Source organism: Macrotis lagotis, chromosome 1, assembly GCF_037893015.1.
Source record: "Macrotis lagotis isolate mMagLag1 chromosome 1, bilby.v1.9.chrom.fasta, whole genome shotgun sequence".
In the NCBI taxonomy this organism is placed as follows: domain Eukaryota; kingdom Metazoa; phylum Chordata; class Mammalia; order Peramelemorphia; family Peramelidae; genus Macrotis; species Macrotis lagotis.
This window is the reverse complement of record NC_133658.1, coordinates 583,896,404-583,920,860: the sequence shown is the minus strand read 5'-3', so window position 1 is coordinate 583,920,860 and position 24,457 is coordinate 583,896,404. Positions and strand designations below refer to the sequence as shown.

General features: G+C 38.0%; 1 protein-coding gene across 1 annotated transcript in view; it reads left to right on the top strand.

The window, feature by feature from the left end:
• The window catches only part of RAB6B (RAB6B, member RAS oncogene family), a 168,709-nt gene that overhangs the window by 84,441 nt on the left and 59,811 nt on the right, over positions 1-24,457 (top strand). The gene's annotated exons all lie outside the window — the stretch shown is intronic.

Genomic DNA, 24,457 nt, shown 5'->3' with positions numbered 1-24,457 from the left:
GCTGATGAGGCCTTTACAAATTTAGAAGGTTTGACAGGTTGGGCACAAATAGTCTATATGAGCATATAGATAGTAAGCATTATATGAATGTTAGCTATATCAAGACTGTAAATCTACACTTTTTTGTAGTAAAAGACTGCTCTAAAATGTGTGTGACTTCCCCCAAATCATAAAGATGGTATGTACCAGATGCAGGATTCTTGAAGATGGCTCTCTATACTAAGGTGCTTCTACACCTGAGTTAACTAGGTGTGTGATTTCCATTCTATTCTTGTCCTCATTATGATATGGAGGTCACTGGAGCTGTAACTAGAGAGCTGGTTGGAGTCTTGCTATAGGGCACTGAATTTATTTACAAGACACTTGAAGTACTGCAAAAATATTTAAAAGCTGTTTTCACTGACTTGTAAATGAATTCTAGCTTTCCTAGTTAGAAGGAACAGCTAAAGAAGGAGCTATCAGTTGTCAGCTGGGAAAAACTCCTCCATTGCCCTGCCATTCTCTGCCTTTTCATATCCACATTGCGTGCAGCACCTCTTCATTAGTGGCCACCAACCAGTGAAATGTCCATTAGCATTCTTTTTTATCCCCAAGGGGGTGATCCCACACCTCCTCCCTCAACCATGGTGAGATTTAAACTCAAGTCTTTCTGATTCCAATTCCAACCTTGATGTAGCTCAGATAGTAATGGAGTTGCAGTTGGTGAAGAAAAAGTATATGAGACCTTCGGCAAATCACTTAACTCCTCTGAATCTCAGTAAGTTCATCTCATTGGGTGGTGGTTATAAAGACTAAATGAAAGTGTTTTCTAAAGCACTTGTACAGGCTTTTTTCAGGTCATGTCTAACTCTTTGTGACTCCATTTGGGGTTTTCTTAGCAAAGATAATGAAGTGGTTTTACTGTTTCCTTCTCCAACTCATTTGACAGATGAGGAAACTGAGGCAAATAGGGTGACTTGCCCAGGGTCCCACAACCAGTAAGTATAAGTACTAGATAGATGCAAATCATCATTATTATCATATTTTACTTTGGTGGTTTTTTTTTTTACTTCTGGCTATGGATTTGGAATTTCTAAATCTTTTGGATATACCTAGTTCCCTTACCACTACTCTGCTCTTCTCATAGGCCCTACTTTTGCTTTAGTAATATAATTCAGCAATTGAATTTAGAAAACATTAAATAAGCACTTACTATGAGGAAGACATTGTTTGTGGGGAATGAAAAGACAAAGAAAGGAAACCAATTCCTGCCCTTTCTATTTAGGGCAAAATCAACAGAGAAAAGTATTATAAAGATTCATGCTAACTGTATTGCAATGTATAATAATCATGAAGATGATACAGTATTTGATGAGGGAAGTCTTTCACTGCTGTGCAAGAACCTTCACTGGTACCCTAGTCAGTCAGTGGTTGGGATGCTGTAACAGCCATAAGAATATGGATGCTTTTATTGGAAATCATTTTAATTTGCAAGGACTCCCACCACCCCTGCAGGGCAGAAACACATCTCATAATAACTGGACTAATCATTCCTTGTTTTACAGGTGGGAGAGCTGAGGCCCAAGGAGGTTAATTGATTTCCTCCAGGTCACCCAGTGAGGCTGCTGTGGTGCTGGACTTCAAAGCCAAGTTGCAGGCAGTTTCCTGGGGGCTCTAGGGAATAAACACATTGTTTAATTCCAAATAATTGGGTCAGAAAATAAATAGAATAGCCATGGGGGAAGGGAGGGAGAATGGAATGGACTCTGAGTTTTCTGATCCTGCTGAGAACATAAGGGATTTTCAGTGGGAAGGATATCAAACAAAAGCAATATGCTTGCAGAAAATTTTCATCTTAAAGGAGAACTTGAAGTATATCATTCTGTTTACCTTCCTAGGTGACCTTGTGCATGTCAGAGCCTCAGTTTCTTCACTTGTAAAACCATAGGGATGTCCTTAGACCCCTACTAGTTCTAAAGCCCATGATCCCATGACATCCAGAGAAGTATTATCAGTGATTGACCAGGTGAAACTGCAAGTTCTTTTACAGAAGAATCTGACCTTAAAGCCTTGGTAAGGAGAGGGAAAATCTGGTCGAGGGCTAGGTAGATAAAGGAGACTAGGAAAAAAGGAAAGAATGAGTGTGAATCTGCCCTATGCTTGTAGAGGGTCTCAGACAGTCAGTAAAAATGTCTGGCATTTCCTAAAACATGCAGGATACAAAGAAAAAGCAAAGTCCTCTGTTCTCATGGAGCCCACATTCTAATGGCGATGACCCACATAGACAAGCTATAAACAGGAAAAAATTGGAAATATGCAACAGAGGGAAGGCACTAGAATTAAGGTTGGGGTTTTAACTGGGACTGAAGGAAGTCAGGGAGGCCAGGAAGTGGAGGGTGAGGACGGAGAGTGTTCTGAGAGGTCAGCCAGTGAAAAACACCTGGAGCTGAGAGACAGAGTGTCCTATTTGAAGAAATCACAGGTTGAAGTCACTATCAGAGTAGGAGGAGGGAGTTTAAGATGTAAAAATATTGGGAAGGTGGGAGGGATAAGTTATGAAGGGCTTTGCACTGCAGAGGATTTTATATTTGATCTGAAAAGTGATAAGGGAATCATTGGAGTTCATTGAATAGGGAGGTGACATGGTCTGGTCCAGATTTTAGGGAGATACTTTGACAGATGAGTGGAGAAGGAATAACTGGACTGAGAAGAGTTTTTGGTTGGGATACTAAACAGAGATGCCAGAGTTCAAGTATGTGGTGATGAGAGGATAGATGGTCCTTCCATTTAAACAATGAAGAAACCTTGGATTGTGAGTCAGAGGAAAAAAAGAAACAAGCATTTATTAAATGCCTGGTATTTGTCATGCTAAGAACTTTAAAATATTAAGTCCTTTGATTCTACTGGGTAGGTAAGTACTATTATTATTTCCATTTTATAGTTGGAAAACTGAGGTAGAGAATTGTCCATGGTATCATAGCTGATATCTATCTGAGATCAAATTTGGACTCAGGACTTCCTGGCTTCAGACCTAGGCTCTAATTAGTTTATTACTTGATTGCAGTTAGACAAGTTGCTTCACCTCTCTGGCTTAAGTTGACTTGTCTGTAAAATGAGGGTGTTGGATGAAATGACCTGGGTCCCATTATTGTTGCTATTGTTGAGTTGTTTTCAATTGTTTCTAACTTTTCATAATGCCATTTGGGGTTTTCTTGGCAGAGATAGTAGAATGTCTATCATTTTCATTCTCTAGTACATTTTACAAATGAAAGAACTGAAAAAAACAGGGTTAAGTGACTTGTCCAGGATCAAAGAGTTGGTCGGAAACTGAGGTTAGATTTGAACTCAAGTCTTCCTGATTCCTAGTCCAGTTTTCTATCAATTTTGTCAACTAGCTATCCTCGAGTCTCATTCATACCTAAATCTTTGATTCTAAAATCAACAAACAAATTTACTTTGGGGCATCTAGGTGACACAGTGGAAAGAACACTAGCCCTGGAGTCAGGAGTACCTGAGTTCAAATCCAGTATCAGACACTTAATAATTACTTAGCTGTGTGACCTTGGAAAGTCACTTACCCCCATTGCCTTAAATAAAAAACAATTAAAAAAACAAATTGGATTTGAATACTAATAGCTAACTAACACTGACAGTGCACAAATCACAGAGTATATAGTAAAGTTCTATCAACATTTACCTCGTATGTTGCTCAAGTTACATTGTGTAATTATAATGATCAAATTTGTCCTTAAAGAAGAAAGTTAAAAATAAAATTCCCTTCTTTGAAGAGGCTAGAGACTACGAGTACAGAATATTGTCCACACTGTCAGACTGAGGAGTTGATGTGTTGATTACTTTTATGGAACTACTTTCCCATCCCACCCCCCCTTTTTTTTCCTCTTTTATGTTTTGTTTTTAGGTATTCTTTTTTGGATAGAGATGGAAGGAATAGGTATATTTGAGAATGATAAAGTGGGGCAGCTAGGTAGCACAGTGGATAGAGCACTGACCCTAGAGTCAGAAGGACTTGAGTTCAAATCTGACCTCAGACACTTAATATTTGCCTAGTTATGTGACCTTGGGCAAGTCACTTAACCCCATTGTCTTAAATAAATAAAAAAAGAAAACGAAAGAGAGATAGAAACAAAAGTAATTAATAAAAAAATTTTTTAAATATTCAAATTGCTCTGTATACCTGGCACCATAACTACCAAAAAGAGGGAAGAATCCACAGAAACCAGAAATAGAGTTCTCTCATGCACATAAGCATATGCCCATGCCCAAAGTCAGCGACAGAATTTTAGGTCTAGAAAATATCCCAACAACCACCTAGTCCTATGGTTACCTAAAGAAAACTCCCTATCAACATGTCCCATAAGATTACTTGCTTGAAGACTTCTAGTGGGGAGCAGGGGGAGGACTCTGCTCTTCACAGAGACAATCCATTCCACTCTTCCACATCTCTGCCTGAAATTGCCTGAAACAAATTCAAGCAAAGATATGGCAAAAGCAAAACAAAACAATGACTCTGGTAGATAGTTTCTCATAGAACATGGAGAAAATGATGATACTGACTCTAGGTCAACATAAATGCTTTAGATGGAGGTGAAGCACCTGCTGAATGGAAGAGAAGTTTCCTAGAGAAAGCAGATTTAGTGGGGGACTGCTATGGTCTTGTGCTTTGCCAAAGCAGATTTGAACTGATAGTTACAGAATTCTGGAACTTAGAAAGAAAGCTTAATAAGAACTTTTTTTTCATTTAGCTCTAAAAGTTCTGTGTAGAGATGAAGGTAAAATGAGTGCAATTAAATTCAGTAAAATTAATGATGATTATTGCAGAGTATTCAGTAAGAGTGTAGGAGGAGGAAAGAAGACACAACAGTAAATGAACCATCACCCCTGCCTGTTGTAATAAATAGGAGAATACTGGACTTTGAATCAGGAGAAATTGAAATCAAATCTTGCCTTAGCTATTGACTAGCTTTGTGAGCTGGGCAGATCACCTCTCTTAGGTCTGGATTCAGTTTCTTCATATATAATAGGGTGATAGAAAATAGATTGCAATGGGAATGAGAGGAAATAACACTATATAAAGCGTTTTGCAAATTTTAAAACATCATGTGTATTAGCTATTTTTCATAACAGGAATATGGTAAATAACCATATTACAAAACAATGTACACTAAATATATAAAAGAAGTATGAACAAAAGGCCATGTGCAAGATTGAAAGGTGGGACCCCAGGATCAGAGACATAGGACTGGAAGGGATCTTAGAAACCTTCTGTCCATTTCTGTCATTTTACAAATGAAGAAATTGAGGGAGGTTATATGAGATTGCCCAACCTTAAACAGGTAGTAAATCTGGAGATGGTATTTGAACCCAGCTCTGACTAGAGTCAAAGAAAGAGAGCATTTCTTATTGAGGAAAACAAGGAAGCTTTTTTTCTGGAAGAGATGTAATGTATGGTGTTTCAAAAGGAAGAGGTGGAATAAGCAAAGACAATTGGAAGAGGTCATTACTGGTCTTAGGGGAAAAAAACTTTAAATGTGGATGGAGTTTGCAATGGAAATTGCCACTGTAGACTACCTTTTTAAGAACCTTGGCACTAAAGTGGAGAAGGAAAAATGAGTTGTTGTTGGGTTAGGTAAAACGGTTGAAGGAAGACATTTTAAAATGGGGGGTGAACTGAGCTTCCTTGTGGACCAATGGGAAGAAATCAATGGAGAACGTCAGATTGAAGATCCATAAGAGAGAATGATCAAAAGTACAAGTTTCTTGTGTAGGAAGGAGAGTAGATGAATAGATTTACCTTAGCAAGAAGACAAATCAATCAGGGGCAGCTAGGTGGCACAATGAGTAGAGCACTGGCCCTTGAGTCCTCTGAGTTCAAATCCAGTCTCAGATACTAATTACCTAGCTGTGTGACCTTGGGCAAGTCACTTATCCCCATTGCCTTACAAAAACCTTAAAAAAAGACAAATCAATGGAGGTCTAGAAGCAAAGAAAGAGGATTGAAGATGAGGAAAACTTTGAGATATTAAGATAAAAGGTAATGATGCTCATGGGTCACAAGTACAAGGTAAGTGTTCAAGAAGTATAGAGAATTAGAGACAAGGGAGAGAAAAAGTTTTGTAACAAGAGACTCTGATAGAGTCATGGTGTTGAATAACAGGATTGCTAAAGAACATTATGGGGTAGTGGAAAGAGCGCTGAATTTGAAGTTAGGAGACCTAAGTTTGAGTCCTCCATCTGACACTTATGTGACCTTTGGTATATCACTGTATACTGTAATAGAAGAAACTGTAATACATTTTCTTCATCTGTAATTTAAGGGCTTTGAAATGGGTGACCTTTAGAGTTCCCTTCTAGATCAAAATCTATGATCATAAAAAACACAGAGGTTCTGGCTGAAGCTATCAGTCAATCCATTTATTAGGACCTTATGAGCCATTGTAGGTAGCTAAGTGATGCAATGGATTTTTAAAGCACTGGGCCTATAGTCAGAAAGATGTCCTCCTAAGTTTAAATCCAACCTCAGATACTCATTGGTTGCATGACCCTAGGCAAGTCACTTAAGTCTGTTATCCTCAGTTTCCTCATTTGTAAAATGAACTGGAGAAGGAAATGGCTCTTTATTATCTTTGCCAAGAAAACCTCAAATAGGGTTCCAGCAAATCAAGTATAACTAAAACAACTCAACAACAACCAAAATATGAGCCATTCTACTCAAAACATTGTGTTAAACTCTGGTAGCAGGAAAAAAACAAAAAATATGGCCTGCCCTCAAGGAAGTTAAATTCAAAAGGAAAGGCAACACATAAATCTGAACATATAAGCTAAACAGAGTGTAGGTAGAAGGTAACATGGAGGATAGCAATAGCAGCTGCAGGTTGGAGGTGGGGTTAGGAGTAAGATCTGAAACTCCTTCCAGAGGTGGTAGCACTTGAGATATAAAGGAAGGTAGGGATTTTAAGAGTCAGAAGTTAGGAGGGAGACCCTTCTAGGCATGGGGAACCATATACAAGCCAGGAGATGGAATGTTATGTATGAGAAATACCAAGTATGCCAGTGTGGATTGATAATAGAATTTGTGGGAAGGACTAGAATATAAAAATACTGGAAAGGTGTGAAGGTCCTAATTATAAAGAGCTATAAATATCCAACAAGGGGCAATACATACGTATGTGTGAATTCATCCACACATATAAACATAAATATAATACATATGCATGTATGTATATGTATGTATACTGGTACTGATTAGCAGTACAACATGAGAAGAAGGGTGATATAGTCAGACCCAACATTAGGAAAATCACTTTGATAGCTATGTGGAAAATGAATTGAAGTAGGAAAAGATTTGAGTCTGAGAGACCAATTAAAGGATAATTGCAGGAACAATAATCTGGGTAAGAAGTGATAAGTGACTGAACTAAGGTAGTGGTTGTATGAGTGAAGAAAAGGGGAAGTATATGAGAGATGCTTAGAGTGAGAAATGACAATATTTGACAACTGATTGAATAAAGTGGGTAAGAATGAGGAGTTAAAGGATGACATAAAGATGTCAAACCTGGGTGACTAGGAGTATAGTAGTGTCCTTGACAGCAATGGGAATTTCAGAAAAGAGATAATTTTGAGATAGCTTTAAGATAGCTAAATATTACCTCCATTTAAATATATGTCTATCCCCTCCAACTCAACCTGTTCCAAAATAAGCTCATTTTCCTCTTTTGTTCCCTTTCCTACTTAACTCATTTCTTTCATACCTTAATTGTTTGAGCATTAAGCCTAAATCCTTCCATTCCTTTTCTTTTCTTTCTTTTCCTTCATTTGCTGAAACCAGTCACCAAATCCTGTCATTTCCTTTTCTCCTTCATTCTCCCTACTGCCACCCTAATGAGATTATTTCATATATGAATTACTCCAGTAATCTCCTACCTAGTTTTCCTGTCTCTAGTCTTATTTCCCAGCTACTTAGTGTAAATCTATTGCCAGATTAATCCATCTTAAACTCCATTTTTTCTCATGCACTTTCATAATCAAAGTTCTTTAATGATTATCCTTTGTCTACAGCAGTGGTTTCCAAAGTGGGGACTGTGTACTGGCTTTGGCAATGACACAAAGAATTGTTGATCAGTATATCAGAGAGTTGGAAAATAGATTTCAATACATTGTCCTCTGGATAATCAATTATGGGCTGGTCTCCAACATAACTACACTAACCCTTTTATCCATTATCTCCATATCCTCCCAATCTGAATACTCTTACTGCTGGCCGAACCATGATTCATGGATATTGGTTCCTCAGGGTGATTATATCCTTACCACAACCAAGGAGCTTGCCCCTCCTTCTTCTCCCTCTCCTCACCCCCAATCTCAGTGATCCACCTTCTGCATTACATCATGCCTATGAAAAGAGCTAATTTCTGAATAAAAGGAAGTGGCTGGTGAGTAAGAGCTGTACTTCCCTCATTTTGACCCCTACTTCTCATTTACAGTGGGATAGAGTGAATGAGTTCCACAGGATGAATAATCATTACAGATCTCATTATATTATCATTATCCCAAAACTTCCTCTCTCCCAAACTTTCCTAATACCTTGAAGGGCACCATTATTCTTCCAGTTATCCATATTCCCAACCTTGGTGTCTTGGCTCCTGTCAGTTCCCTTCTTTGCTAACACAGCCATCACTAAGTTCTAGCCCTCATCACTGCTCTCCTGGACTATTGAAATAGCTTCCTAATTGATTTCTTTCAAATCTTTCTCTTCACATTTATTAGGTACATATGAGCCATTGTGGATAACTAAGTGGCATAATGGATAAAGCACTGGGTTTGGAGTCTGGAAGACTCATACTCTGAGTTCAAATCCAGCCTCAGACACTTATTAGCCATAATTTCCTCATTTGTAAAATGAACTGCAGAAAGAAATGTCAAACCTCTCCAGGATCTTTGTCAAGAAAGCTCCACATAGGGTCACAATGAGTTGGCCATGACTGAAACAACTCAATAACAAAAACAACATTGTGTTCAAAATATTGTGTTAAACCCCTCTCAGATCCAGCTTCTACACAGCTACCAGAATGATTTTTCCAAAAATACAAGTCTAATCAGGTAAACTGCTACTCAATTAAAAAAAACTACTTAGTAAACTCTTTCATAACTCTAGATACAAATATTTTCACCTTTATTTCACCCTTTTAAAGAGTCTAGTTTTGTATAGTTCATAATGCATATCATTATTAGTATAGTAGCACATATATTTAACTTAAGAATAAATAAATATACATCTCTTTGGAGGGTAAATGCTTTGGAGGGTAAAAAACTTTACTGAGAAGAATGTGCAATCAAAAAAATTTGAGGAGCTTTGATTTACAGGATGATCCTCAATTGCCTTAATCAGGTATTCAAGGCCCTCCAATATCTCAACAGTCAGCTTTTCCAACTTTATTTCCCACTACCTTCCAGCACACAAACTTCACTGAAGTTGGCTGGTCTCCTTACCTTCTTTTGCAGATCTTTCTTATGTATGTTGTCTGATTCTTCATGATCCCATTTGGGGTTTTCTTGGCATAGGTCCTGGAGTGATTTTCCATTTTCTCTCCAGCTCAGTTTACAAATGAGGAAATCAAGGCAAAAAAGGTTAAGTGACTTCCCCAGTGTCTGAGGCTGGATATGAATTCAGGAAGATGAGTCTTCCAGACTCCAGGCCCAAGACTCCATCTTCTGCCCCACCTAAGTACCCTTTGTTTAGCATTCCTTGGTGTTTTTACTCAAGCTGTCCCCTTATGTGTTGCTGTTCCCCAAGCATTAATCTCAATCATAGTTATCTTTTGTGTCATGGTTCATGTCCCACCTCCTTTCTGAAGTCTTCTCTGATTATTCCAGATCATGGTTCTAGGTGCCCTGACATCCAGGACCCCACAACTAAGAATCACCCTGTAAATCAAGGGTCTTCAAACCTTTTTGATTGAGCACTCTTCTCAGTAAAGTTATTGAGCAAGTACCCCCCAAATATATACATATTTATTTATTCTTAAGTTGTTTAAATGTGCTACTAAACTAATGATATACAATTATAAAACACACAAAGCTAGACTTTTTAAAAGGGTGAAATAAAGACATTTCTTTGTAAATTCAAAAATACAATATAATGTTTGAGATCAGAGATCATGTCTTAGACTTGGGAGCCCCATAATACTCAGTGTAGTGCTAACACATAGAAGGTGTTTGATAAATACTTGTTTATTTCATTAGTTGATTGATTGATCCTGTTTGGACTGGAATGAAGAAGCAACAAAGGGTATTGGAAAAACTAAAGTATTTTGTCATCAGAAGACTGGGTTTAAAGTATATTTCTTTTCTATACTATTTTTGTAACCTTGGTCAAGTCACCTTATGCTCTTGATTCTAGGGACTTCATCTATGAAATGCAGCTTGGTCCAGTGGACTTAATAAGCCTGCATTCATAGAAATTGCAAATAGCTTGGTATCACTCAGACTGGGAAAAATCTGTTCCTCCCACTTATTGGAGGGACTGTGGGGTTCTGAGAATGCTAGAATTAAATTTGGGCAGGCACTCTTGGAAAATTCATTCTTTCTACTTGCTGAAGGGCCTATGAGACTCATAAAATATTTATGTTAACTAAATTTTCCGGGAGGATTACCCACCAAATCATTTTGGTCTCATGTTTGTAGTTAAACTCTTTCTAAAAATGTATAAGTCTACTTTCCTGCCTCAGTAAATACAATGTAATAAACATAATTAAATTTTTCTTTGTTGATTGAGGATTCAGACCATTTTACAAGGTGAATTCAGGTTATGAAGGGCCTAAAAAGTCAAGCAAAGAAATTTGGACGATACTATATCAAATGAGGAGCAGGAAAGATATTTGGGGAGGGAAGTCACAGTGTGTATCTTATACATGATTACTGAAGAGCTCCATGTAATATTGCTAGCTGAGGACACAAGAAGTCCCTTCCATCTTGGAAACTAACGGAAAAATTATTGGCCTAGAGAGGAGAGACAAAAATATGTCAAAAATAATCATAAAAATTGAAGATATTTTCCCAGGAGACAACCACCATGAAAAGAACAAGGGGATTCAATAGATCTAAAAACAAGATTTGAGAAGACACTTTCTTTGCATTCTTCTCTTCCTCCCTCCCTCCCTCCCTCCCTCCCTCCCTCCCTTCCTTCCTTCCTTCCTTCCTTCCTTCCTTCCTTCCCTCCCTCCCTCCCTCCCTCCCTCCCTCCCTCCCTCCCTCCTACCCTCTCAGAAACTAGGGATCTTATCTGTTTGGACTTACAGGGTGAAATAAATCTTTAAATGGAGAGGCTGGAAAGATGCTAAGTAGACTGAGGGAGAGGGATAAATCATCTGAAGGAAAGAAAAGGATAAGTTAGGGAATTCTGGAATGTGTTGAGTATGAATTATAGAATGGAGATTAGTAGATATGGCCAAAAATCTAGTCTAGGCCTGCCTCAATCCAAGATAGAAGTTATCCACCACACTCAATTCATTAAACACATTAATTCTCGACCTCCTAGAATTTATCTTATATGATATTTTTTAAGTTAGGTTACAGAATAAACTAGAAGGAAGATATAGAGATAAAAATCTATCACTTCCTTAACTTCTTCTGAGACCAAAAGAGAAAGCAGAAGGGAAAAGGTGCTAGCAGTAAAAAACCTGAGACTGGAGGGTCCACATGATGGATAAGCCTTGACCTAGTGAGGCAGAGTGAACTAAACAGGAATGGTATCAAGGAACACTTGCATAGTGTTGTTTGTTTTTTAACCTACACCTAGAGAAGGGATCTGGTACTCTCCTGCAGGAGCAGGGAACATCATTTGGTCTGGCACTGCCAAGGCAACTGCTAACAGGACTTGAAAATCAATAAATCTAAGAGTTTTTAAGGGGTAAATTAATTAAATGTTTGATCAAATATAGTGGGTTAATTTTTAAGTTGATAATTTGTATGACCTGAGAATGATGTTATAAATATCCAAATGGTCCTTGGCAGGAAAAAAAGTTTTCCATCCCTGTTCTCCAGGCTCTTCATTTCATCATTTATTCTCTATTAACCTCCATTACTTTTCTAAATACAAATATGGCACTGGTTTTTCAAAAACTATTCCAACAAAGTGAGAACATTAGCTTGTCATTTTGGTTATTTAGTCTTGTCCGACTCTTTGTGGCCTTATATGGAGTATAACTGACAGAGATAGTGGAGTAGTTTGCTATTCTTTTTCCAGTTCATTTTAGAACTCAGAGAAAACTGAGGCAAATAGGATGAAGGGACTTCCTTAGGATCACAAAACAAAAAGTATCTAAATCTAGATTTGAACTCAGATCTTCCTGACTCCAAGCCAGGGTAGGGAGAGGGCATTAGCAGGCCTCACAAGGCTGAGAAGATTTTTTTAATTAAATATTTTATTTATTTTGAGTTTTACAATTTTTTTCCCCAATCTCACTTCCCTCCTCCCAACCCCCCCACAGAAAGCAATTTGTCAGTCTGAAAAGATTTTTTTTTTTTATGGATTCAGCAATATTGAACTGGGAGCGTCTTATACGGTGGCTGTAAATTTTGTTACTTGCATTTCCCACTTTTTTGCACATGTCTTTGCATTGATTGTTTCACATTTGTTACTGGTATATTAGGATACCTTTTGCCATGTTCTGCCCAGAATGTCTCAGAAAAGATTTTCGTACAACGATGAGTTCAAGTTCAAAAGAGACCAGTTTGCAAAAGTGAATGGAAATCAGCTGCTGAACATCAGTTTGGTCCTCCTCCAACTGAGAAAACAATCCAAGACTGGCCACAGGAAGAAGAAAAATGACTGAAAACACCATGGCAGAAGAAGGCCATGAGAGGCAAGTCAGTCAAATAGCATGAGTTAGAGAGGGAATGGAAGAGATGGATTGAAGAGCAAAGGACCAGTGGACTTCCTTTGTCTACAGAGATGTTGCAGCATGAGACAAGAAGAACTGCTGATGAACAAGAAGTGACTGATTTCAAAGGAGGACACAAATGGTGCTTCATGGTCATGAAAAGGAATGGACTAAAGCTTGTGTCCAGGCACCAGACTTACCCAAAAGATGCCTGGAAGCTATGAGCAAAAGGTCCTTGAATTTCATGAATAAAACTTGAGTTCAATAGCTTTATGGAATACTTTTTTTTTTCAAATTTTGGGCCCCAAAATTAAGGTTTGTTTTATACATTGGGAAATATGGTAGATTGTGTGTCTGCCTTCTGAATCCTAGCCCAGATAAGTTCTGATGACTTAGCACCAGAAGAATGGTCCTAGTTGTTGGCTTTAATTATAATGTATCATGAAGAACATGGGCTTAAGCTTGGAAGAATGTCTATGTGAGTGGGAGAATAGTCCTGAATATTTGACATGTTGCAGTGTGTTTTTTACATCCCAGAAGCTTCACAAAGAACTAAGTTTAGTGTTTCACTGTAACTTTGGACTGGAGTAAAAAAAAAGAAATGCCATTGGAAAAACTGAAGGGAGTTGGGAAGTAACATGGGTCAATCAATGAGTTCAAATCCCTCTATATTAATAACCTTGTTCAAGTCACTTAACTTCTCTAAGACTTGGTTTTCTCATCTATAAAATGAGGGGTATTTGACTGAATGATCCAAGAGGTCCTTTCCAGCTTTAAATCTTTAAGACTATGAAAGAGAATAACTCAGGGAGGGGGAGGCAGCTTTTGATGTTCCTTTCTTGGTGTTGATGCCAAAGAGGAATCTAAGAGAACAAGATTAGTTAGTTTACCTTATTTCTTCATATCTGACTGTCCCTCCTCCCTGCTTCTCTCTCTGGTTCTTCTGCAGTGAACCATCTACCTCTCATTCCCAGGACTCCTGGGTCCAGCTCATCTGTTTTCCTTGTAGAGGTTGAAACAAAATTCCTCTTTAGGGAAAGGGTCCCTCTCCCACTTACTGCAGATTCACTTCAGTTTCCCAGAAAATAATCCATTTGTCTTGGAGCTGCTATCACCATGTATATCTTGTCATTATCCTTCTGTGAAATAGCATCCTTCATGATGGTATTAATAACAAGGCATAATAACATAATCGTGACTCACAAGCATATTGTGAAAGATAATCAATGCCTGAGAGTACTTTACAAATACCAAGTAATAGTCACAAACAGAAAGTGCTTGGAGACAGCAGAAATAGTACTTATCCTTTAAAGATGCTCTCCAGGTTCTGGTTTGAGTGGCAGGATGGGGGTCAGAAATCTAAAACTTGGGAGAAAAAACTGGAAAGATAAATCAACTTTTCTCATATCCATGACTTTTTTGTGCCTTGGGTAGAATGTAAGCTCCTTGAAGACAGGGACTGTCTCACTTTTTTATTTGTAACTAGCTTTAGCATAGTTTCTAGTGCCTACAAAACCCTCAATAAATGATTATTGGCTGAATGACTAATTGATTGAATCACAATACAACTAGCTTGGCATATGGACCAAGAAAGGCATCCTCTGGTATATTAAACTGTTCAGGAATTCATTGTCTAGGACACCAGTCCCCATCATTGGAAATCAGGGAAGAGAAGAGGAAGTCCAGGTCTTGTAACTTCCAATTTTAGCTAATTATTTCTAATAGGTGGGGGCTAAGCTTAGCTGTTTCTTCTTATTTGAGATATAAGAAGCCTGATTACTGAACAATAGGTTGGGGATTAATAGTGGCCATTTGTTATAGCAAGTAGTTTCTTTAGGGGGACGAGGAAAAAGATAGGACTTGAAATCAGCCCATCTAAAATCTTTTAAGTGTTGTAACAGATTGTAATATCTAAAAAGAAATTTCAGGATCATTCAGTTCGACTTCATATTATAGAGAAAAAACTGAAGCCCTTGAGAAAGGAAATGACTTGCTCATGATCACAAAGAAAGGTTCATTCAACTTTTATTGAAGTTGAGGGTGAGCTAAGGTCAAGTCATATAGGGCCTAAATCTCATGGACCCACAGTCTGTTAGAATGGTATGGGACAGTAGAAACTAGCTTACCCCACCCCCTCCTTTTATGGGAAGAAAAGAGAGGACCAGAATTAATGTCAAAGTAAAGATCTTTGGAAGCCCAGGTCACTGGAATTTCAGATTGTTGAAATCTAGCCTTCTGAGATTTGACCAAGAATCATTCAAAGGGCACTGTGGATCTGTCCTGGTTCCTGACTTCATAACTTAGGCCAACAGCTTGAATGGGTATGGGGAAGGGGGGCAGTCAGCCTCTTAGGCTCAGCTTTGCCAAGTAGGGCAACCCCAACCTCTTTCAGGGGGAACAAAAGTTTATACCAGGTTGAAGTGATATTTGGGCAGGAGATGCCTCATGCCACTGCTCCTAAATGCCTTTATTCACTATTGTCACCTGGGAATCTGGGTTGTCCAAATACTATAAGAACTGGGAGAACCAGTTTGTCAGTTTCCAGGACCAGAATGGACCTTCCTTTCTCTGACTAGAAACCAAGATCAGATTCCTAACACATACAGCATCTGTTTTCTCTTCCCTGCCACTGCAGGGACCTTGAGATAAATTATGTTTCTATTATATTAATAACTAATGATTAAATATTCAGGCTTTTTCTCTTTCTGTTTCTTCATTGAGGTCCTACTCCTATGAAGGTCAGTCTTTGAAGGACATGGCTAGTTGAAATGATCCCTATTCCTCAGGGAATAGGCTCTTCCATCTTGGGTGGGACCAAGAATCCAGTCTGGACCAATTCTTACCCTGAGAAAAGGAGGCCCTATTTTTGTGCCTCTCCATTAGAGTTTAGGATGACCCAGTTCATGAAGGAGAAAACCAACCAGAGTGGTCTGAATGGAGATGAATCTCCCTGCTCTAAAACAACCCTAAAATTCCCCATTTTGGGACAGAGCTCTTGCTGCCCTGCCCTACTCAGATTGATAGAGGTGACTGAGTCTCATGATTGCTCATTTTCTCAGCAGGGAGAGCTGAAGACTTCTAGCCCACTCCTCATTAAATGTCCACCAATCAGAGTTGATTTTCACTTCATTTAAGACTTTCAAACTCTCCATGTTTTTCCCCTCTTTGGTTGCAAAGAAGAACCATTGACCATCAGTTCACTGATTATTAACTAGTCTAATTAATAAATTGATTATTAATTACCCAGAAACTCTGTCTCTCAAGGTTTTTCATTTGCCTCAACCTTACAAATTGGAAATAGAGCCACAGTTATGTAGCCCCCCAGTCAATAAAAACTGACTCCTATCTACCCTTGCAGTTCAACCTGTCTCAAGGCTACCACACAGTAGCTGATAAGATCTACTTTCTTTCTCAGAGGAGTACAAGAGCTATTACTGCCCTAAAATTCCTCATTCTGGGACAGAGTTCTTGCTGCCCTGCCCTAGTTATAACTCTGGCGGTTTCTGGCATACTTTTAAAAACCTTGAGCTTATTAGGCTTCAACATCAATATGAGGCCCTGGGGTTTTTCTGATCAGAGCAGAGCCTATTGACCAAAGAGGGCCAAAGTTATTTGATTTTATGTATTGTGTATGTATATATATAATATATATATATATATATATATCACATATATATCCCTCCTGTTGCCTTACTGGTAGCCTATAAAAACTTCCTGAGCTATAAAAATTTTCACAAGCTTTATTCTTACATACAAAGACTATTGCCTATCATCCATGTGCACTCACTTTCTATGTCTGTGGGTGAAGATAACAGAACCATTTGCTGGTAAATAATCCCCCCAAAACAGACTTCTATGAGAAACAAATATAAAGAGAGAAAAGACAGTGGCAAGGTTTGCAATGTTTTCCACAAATCTATCTGCTGTCTAATAAAATTCTGGGTTTCCTGACATCTCCTTCATTGTTTCTGTTGAATCTCTTTCATAAATTTGGCTCTTTCCTGTTGGTTGGCAAATGCCAACTCAGGAAATCTTTTCAAGTGTGAGGTTTCAAATGCTAGACATGCAACTTAATGTGACTATAGCAAAACCTCAATATAATGATTTGGGAGAAAATGGAAAATTCATTATTTTTTCCAAGATTTCCCAGGAAATCTTTTTCATTACCAAACTTATGGTTAAAATTCTTTCAGAAATGTTTGAGATTCCCTTCCCTGCCTTAGGAAGCATTGTATAAAAAATAATTGAATTTCTTTTTCTTTAATTTGAGGAATTTATACATTTGAATTCCAATGATTGGACCATAGATGGAAATATAGGAGAGGTATTGGGTTAATTGCACACTCCCTCTTTTGGATTTTATTGTTGTGTGTGCCAACTCATTCTCTTGATATTACCTTCTTTACCTTAAAAAGCAGATCAAAGGGAGAAAAAAAAATCAAACTGAACTTAACTGGTTCTTATTAGTGTGTGTACATAATATATACACATATACAAATAAATAAAATACAGAATTACAGAGATACATATATAATCCTAGTATATATATATATATATATATATATATAGTTTTAGTATCCATACACATACATATATACATGTTTGCATCATATAGATATAGGTAGATCAACAAATAGTCTTAACAATCAGTTCAGTGAATGTTGAGGAGTTAACATGAGAATATATGACTATATGTTCTTGATATGATTAAATGCTAGAAGATATTTTCTAGTGGATGAGACTTTGCAGTTTATATTATAATCCTTATTCCCTGATCCTGGCTCATGTTTTTACTATGTGTAATGTACAATGTTAGGTGCTCAGAAAGCAAAGATAAATGAAGTAATACAGATAAATGCAATGAAGCAAGATATAGTCTCTGCAAAACTTCAAGAGTTTAAACCCTAGTAGGAAGGTAAATAACCAAATCGTTATGATACAAACTAGCTCTCTCTCTCTCTCTCTCTCTCTCTCTCTCTCTCTCTCTCTTTCTCTCTCTCTCTCTCTGTCTCTCTCTCTCTCTCTCCCTCTTTGTCTCTCTCTGTCACTCTCTCTCTCTCTCTCTCTCTCTCTCTGTCTCTCTCTCTCTGTCTCTCTGTCTCTCTCTCTCCCTCTTTGTCTCTCTCTGTCACTCTCTCTCTCTCTCTCTCTCTCTCTCTCTCTCTCTCTCTCTCTCTCCCTTCCTTCCTCTCTGTACAAATATATATATGATATGTATATATCACATACTTATGTATATACTCATATATGCATGTGTGCATAGAAACATACATTTACATACATACAAATATACATACACACATATATGCCTAGAAAAATCCAAACTGAGAAGCATGAGAGATTTGAGAAGGGAGACCTTAGTTTTAGCTGGGTCATAGGAAGGGACTCTTGATCTGGGTCTTGAAGGAAGGAGAGGACCATAGGATCATAGATTTCAAATAGGAAGGAACTTCAGAGACCTTCTAGTCCAATCCTCTAACTTTAGAGAGGAGAAATTTAGAGCCCAAAGCAGTGGACTTTGAACCCAAGTCTTTGTGACAGTAAGTCTGTCACTCTATTTACTTTCTATTCATGACTCCATCATCCCCCTTCATCTGGAGTTGAATTCCGTCTCTCTTTCACCACCCCTCCTGTACAAAAAGCTATAACTTTCACTTCTCATTAATCATAGAGCACTGACCTTGAAGTCAGGAGGATGGGAGTTCAAATCCAGTCTCAGATACTTCATTCTTACTAGTTGTGTGACCTTGGACAAGTCACTTAACCCTGACTGCATCTCATCCAAGGTCATCTCCAGTCGTCCTGATTCATATCTGTCCACTGGACCCAGATAACTCTGAAGGAGAAAGTGAGGCTGGTGACTTAGCACTGCACCTCCTCACTCAAATCCAATTCATGTGCTTGTCATGGCATCATCTCCCTGATGTTGTGGTCCTCTTTGAAAATGAAGGACAGGGAGACTACGTGGTGCAGTGGATAGAGCACCAGCCTTGGAGTGAGGAGTACCTGGGTTCAAATCTGACCTCAGATACTTAATAATTACCTAGCCATGTGGCCTTAGGCAAGCCACTTAACCCCATTGCCTTGAAAAAATCTAAAAAAAAATGAAGAACAAAAAAACCCCTTAATCTCCAATTTAACAAAGGAAAGAACTTAAGAAGAATTCTGTTACCATCTTCAAATAATGTGGGTCAAACCATATAAAGATGCCTTTCTTTCAGAGTTGTTGACCCAGAAGACATTGCTAAATGACTGACTGGAAAAACCCGGATTCCTGATCATGAGATTTCCATATCCCAGAGCTTTATAAAAATCTTATAAACAACAAAGCATAATTTTATTAGAGGCAGGTAGGTGTGACTCTAGAGCACTGAACCTGAGTAAGGAAGAACTGAGACATAAACTGGTTATGTAATTCTGAGCAAGTCATAATTTCCATTGACTTCAGTTTCTTCATCTATAAAATATGAATCCCTGTTATCAAACTTTATTCCTAGAAAGGTCCTTAGAAGCTATCAAGTCCAATCTTTCTGTTTCTCCCTATCCTATTTTCCAAATAAAGAAATTGAAGGTAAGTGACTTGGTTGAGTTTATAGAAGTAATAAGTGAAAGAGATAAAATTTCAACTCAGGTCTCCTGGCTGCAAATCCAAGACATTTTGCATTAAATCTTGGTATCTCTTCCTTTGATTCCTCTTTTCTCAGGGTTCTGCCCTCAGCTAAGCTGTCCTGTTAGAAAGCAATCTCATAAACAGATTTATCATAAGGTGCTAATGGATGATAATGGCTTAATAGCTTACCTCTTCCAGACATATTTGCATTTAAAACCGAGGTCTCCTGGAGATATAATGCCTTATTCCTTTGAGACAAAACTTTAGCGATAAAATCTCATACTGTGTCAGGTCAGTGGGTGAGATGTTCTGGGGTAGAAAAGCTTGACAGTTTTAGTTAATATATACATGTCACCCCTAGAACAAAATATTTGTCCTAGGGTTGTCTGGGAAATATTCTTGGACCACTTCAGTTCTAGGCAACATTTTTCTAAGCAGTTTGCAAATGTCTCTATTGTTTTTTCTTCCATCAATGTTGGTTTTCCCTAGCAGGAGGACCCAGCATTATGTATTTGTAACTCAAGATAACATAAATGGGATAAAGTTTAGCCACTACCATTCTCAAAGGCAGAGCTATCTGACCAGACAGCAAAGCAGTTGGCTTGGGCTGCTATACTAGTGCAGGCTCTATGTGTAGGCAAAAAAGTAATTTGATTAATAAAAGTAATAATAGCTGACATTTAGACAACACTTTAAGATTTGTAAAGAACTTTACATTCATTAGATCATTTGAACCTCAAAAGAACCCTGTGAGGTAGATACTATTATTGTTCCCATTTTATAGATGAGGATACAGAGGTTCAAAGAAATTAATTATTTGTAAATGCTAAGCTTCTGCAAGAAGCCTTTCCCAATCTACCTTCATTTTAGTTTGGTCTCTCAAAGACTAGCTCCAATTTATCCTGTACATATCTTGTTTATACACATGCCTACCCTGGGTCCTCTATTATTGTCTCCTTTGAACTATAAACTCTCTGAGAGTAGGGACTTTATGTTTTCTTTCCTTTCTTTGTATAGTAGGTATTTAATTAATTATAGTTGACTGACTATCCATTATACCACCATGATATACCACCTAACTCCCAATGCAAACTAACCCAGAAACCTGCAAAAATCCCTCCAATATAATAATAAACATACCACTATCCTGAACCTTCCAGTCACCACTGATCTCCCCTTTAAAAACTCCTCAAACTTGTACACATCAAGAAAGATATTTTGCTCATCCACTTTATGACCTAGTCTACAATCATCAAACCATTTCCACCAGCAACCTTTCTACTTTGATCAATTCCCTAGATGACTCTGAAAATAGTGGTGTGTAATGTGCTATTCTTATAACATGGAGGTCCTGGGATTGGTAGTCTTATCTGAACCCTATCTCCTGGCCCATGTGTAATGTGAAGAATGATACCTAGAGTCAGCTGAGAACAACTAAATAAATATCTGAATCATCCCCTTGCAAGGAAGTATGTTATATTGGAAAGAATATTGGCTTTGATGTTAGTTTTACAGTTTTATGGTTTTAATCCTGGGTCAGTCACTTATTAACTCTGTGACCTTGGATGAATCTTAATCTCTTTGAGCCTTTTTCCATGTCTATAAAAGAGAATAAAACTTGTCCTGCCTCCTTTGCAGCATTTGTTGTGTGATGATGCCTGTGAAGTTCCTGGTGAACCTTAAGGTGTTATATAAATATAATCTATTTATGATTCACTTTACAATTACATAAAATGCTTCCACAGGTCATTGCATTGTAAGTGAAAAGCAGCAATTTTCACATACTGAGCCTGATGACATTTTCATAGACAACATATCATCTCTGAAAGGAAATTCATACCCTTGTTTAAAAGCATCTCTGGGCACATGTCAGACCAAAAAAAGCATGTGGATATAAAACCTGGGGTGTCTCTCTCACCCATGGATGGGGTCTTCCGAATAGCTATCCTAATGTTCAAGCTATTCAATGAGTTCTCATATCCTCAAAACCATAGCTCATGAGTCACTTGTGATGAATTTATTTTTTTCCTAGTTAGAAAGGGGATACACTTAGTTCAAAATAAAGATATTTAAGGAAATAACAGTAAGAAAACTAGTGATAGAATTCCCTACACCCTCCCCCAAATCTGGAGCACATTCTCCCGCAGATATATGTGCCATTGGTGGAAAGAATATCTTGTATGAAGATAACATATGAGGGACATAACCATGTATGCATCACCAGGACATAACTGTGGAGAGGAAACTCAGTCTCTTATGCTCCCAGATCACTGATGTCTTCTAGTGATGTCATCCAGCTAAGAAGAATAAAAGCTCCCCATGGTGTCTTCATTATTGGTGATTGAGGAGTGATTAGTCTCAGTTGGTGTTACTTATAGCCACTGCTGGGCAGGTCTTCTCTGCTGGGCACTGCTCCCTCTGCCCAGCTTTGAGGCTCATCTCCATCTGTCAGCCATCTGGGCTGATAAAGACAGGCAGATAGCTCTTTAGACTTAGACATCACCACCACATTTTAGGTAACAAAAGTCAAAAAAAGAGTTCCCCCTGGGCTAAGATTAAATGTTTCCTATTTAACACCGATATCTGCAGTAGAGATAGCCACCCTTCTCTAGCTCACTTAGGGTTAGAAATTTCCAAGATCTTTTCTGGCTTAACAAGCAGATGATTTTGAGTCAGAACAAAAGGTAAGTGATGAGGCGAGATCATTGTCTCAAGCACCAAGCCATATTTATGACTTTACTGTGCATCTCTATTAGCCACAAAACTGATGCTCTATTCCAACCTGGAGGAGACCAAAATCTTCATCCTCCCTCGGTGACAGTGAAGGAGGCTCTTATTATTGCTTCTGATTACGTCATATTATGATTACCATTCTCAGAACACACATTTGTCCCTTAGGAGTGGGATTAGGGAGATGACCTAATATCACATTTCCACCCTCATGAAATGTTTCTCCAAGATGTAGTAGGGTTGTAGTGAGGCTCTCATTGAAGGCTTGTTCTGATCTGTCTCAGGAGATTTACAATAATCCTCCTTCTGCTGAGTCATCCCAAGCCTGTAGAAATTTAGCAATAACTATTCCCTGGTCCTCTTGGTTCTTAGCCAGACTACACAGAAGAGATAAATCATCATCTAATTCCATCAACCATAGTCTGTACTTTGATGGGATAATCAATTGCTTATAGGCTTCCCAAGAGACATCTCGGTTCCTATGTATTTGTAATCTATAAAGCAAAAGTTTTTCCTATATAATTGTTTCCCCTTTCTCATTGAATATTGAGAACTTCTTGTGGGAAATCTATCCTCATTAAGGATTCAAGTCTTGGAATAATGAAACATTAAAAAAAAACCCAATTAGGTTCTAGATTGTAATCAATTCAAGTAAAATATTTCCAGATCAAGATTAATACAGTGTCCCAAAAATCTTAGTGCAACAGTAAACATTGTAGCTTAAAATTTCACCAAGACTTTTGGAATTCCCTGTACAAAAAGCTTTACATATAAATGTATACCTACATCCGTGTATGTTACACATAAGGACTTTTCCCAAGGTCACAAAGATAGAAGTTACACATCTCAGATGAGAACTCAGATCTTTTCTCCATCCAATGGAATGCCCCATTCTCTAACCTATTTGATTGTATTGTACATAAGAATTTGACCTCTGAGTCTAAAAAGAATAAAGTCAGAGGTCAAATGAATAAAGTCAGAGGTGGGGGAGAGGAGATAGTGAAAATGAAGAAAATTATCTGTGTCCTCCCTGTGAGATTACTCCCCAATTTATCCTGTATGCCTCTTATTTGTGAGGTCCATCTCCAGTCATCCTGATCCATATCTGGTGACTCAGCACAACACCACCCCACTCAAATTCAGTTCATGTGTTTGTCATGGAATCACCTCCCTGATATCATTATCTTCTTTGAAAATAAAGGACAAAAATCTTATTTGTACACAGCTGTTAGCATGTTGTCTCCTCTAGTTAGGCTATGAGATCCTTGAGAGCCAGAACTGTCTTTTTGTCAGCAAGAAGTATCTCCTGCTCACCCCCTACTCCTGGAAAAAAAAAATGGATGGCATTATTTCCATCTTGAAAAAAAATGTGTATTTGAGCTCTGCTGTTGTTCAGTCATATACATTGTTCATAAGACCCTATTTGTGGTTTTCTTGGCAAAGATCCAGAAATGGTTTGCCATTTCCTTCTACAGCTCATTTTACAAATGAGGAAACTGAAGCAATCAGAGCTAAATAATTTGCTCAGGGTCACCCAGCTAGTGAATGAGGCTGGATTTGAATTCAAGTCTTTTCTTACTCCAGGCTTCTCACCATTTTCACTTTACCACCAACCTAGCTGCCAGGACCTGAGTTTACAATTAAATTCTATTATCCTTAGAAAACTCTTATTCTCAACTAACTGAATGCGGTTTGGTAAAGAGGGCTCAAAACTTGCTTAAATGCTATGTTCAAATCAGAATTGTCTACATTGTTTCCTTTGTCTGCCTCTGTTTCATGGAGATCTCACTGGTAGTAAATTAAATGAAAGCAGAGTTCTAACTTCTACCAAAACCACTTACTTTCTCTGGACAACTATGTGGGTGACTATCAAACAGGGGTTCTCAAAAACTGTATTATGTTTTGCAAGGTGTATTCAATGAAATTGAGGATTTTATGTTACTTTAAATGAGACAAAATTTATAAATCATTTTGCTTAATATGCATCTTATATGCCCAGAACACAAAGTATGGGACACATAATATTCACAAAATAAACAAAACTTGTCTATTATACAACATACCCTAACCTTAGAACACCTCCCACCTAAAACTCATGAAGAAATCCACAAGATAGCAGATTTTTTGAAGGGAAGTGTGTACCCTCCCAGAAGGGCAGGAAGAACAAAAAATGTTGAAGAACCAGAGTTATAGTGGAAGGAATTCTGGCTTTGGAGTCCTGGATCTGGGTTTAAATTCT